The sequence below is a fragment of the Trachymyrmex cornetzi genome, unplaced genomic scaffold, assembly GCF_001594075.2.
Source record: "Trachymyrmex cornetzi isolate Tcor2-1 unplaced genomic scaffold, Tcor1.1 scaffold282, whole genome shotgun sequence".
NCBI lineage: Eukaryota > Metazoa > Arthropoda > Insecta > Hymenoptera > Formicidae > Trachymyrmex > Trachymyrmex cornetzi.
This window is the reverse complement of record NW_017297505.1, coordinates 362,986-363,738: the sequence shown is the minus strand read 5'-3', so window position 1 is coordinate 363,738 and position 753 is coordinate 362,986.

The window sequence follows — 753 nt, the reverse complement described above, 5'->3', positions numbered from 1 at the left end:
AATGATTATTTAAGAGCTAATATAGTGATTACGCAAAGTCCAAATGTAAAAATATAGTGATTACCCAAGAGCTGAATGCAAAGAAATAATTACGTGAAATCCGATATAGGAAAATATAATAGTCACGTAAAAGCTAAAGTAAAGATATACGCTTTAGAGTATATAAAATGTTCGCGCGAGAATTACAAAGGTATTTAAGAGACTCGGTGAGAGAATTTTGATGTGGATGCAGAGGGATTGAGTCGGATTATCAGTCTTGAATTTAGAAACGTGAATGGCTCAGCGGGAGCCGTCAACACCTAGGTCCTTTCGCACTTGAGTTCGGGAGTAGAGAGAGCGTGGGATACCCATGATAAAAATACAAGGGTATGCTCATCAATTGTCTAAAACTCGTTCAGCTTGCACATGTCCTTGCCTACATCATATTCGGGTACGCGTTGATTGGTCGGTTCTGATTCGGGTGCAATCGGTGGTTATCGGTCGTAATTTATCATGGCGTCCATGGCGTAGTGCACGTTGTCATCGGTAGAAGTTAATGTTAAAAATATTTTCACGATGACCTGCATAGTGAAAGGATGCGGCAATTATATGAAAAAAACAAAAAAAACTGAGGGAAGTAAAATTAAATATTTTACCTTTCCAAAACAATCTGAAATTGCTGAACAGTGGCGTAAACCACTCGTTGTGACGTAAGCAAGGACAAAAATCTGATTGGTCATGCGCATGAGCATACCCTTGTCTTTTTATCATGGC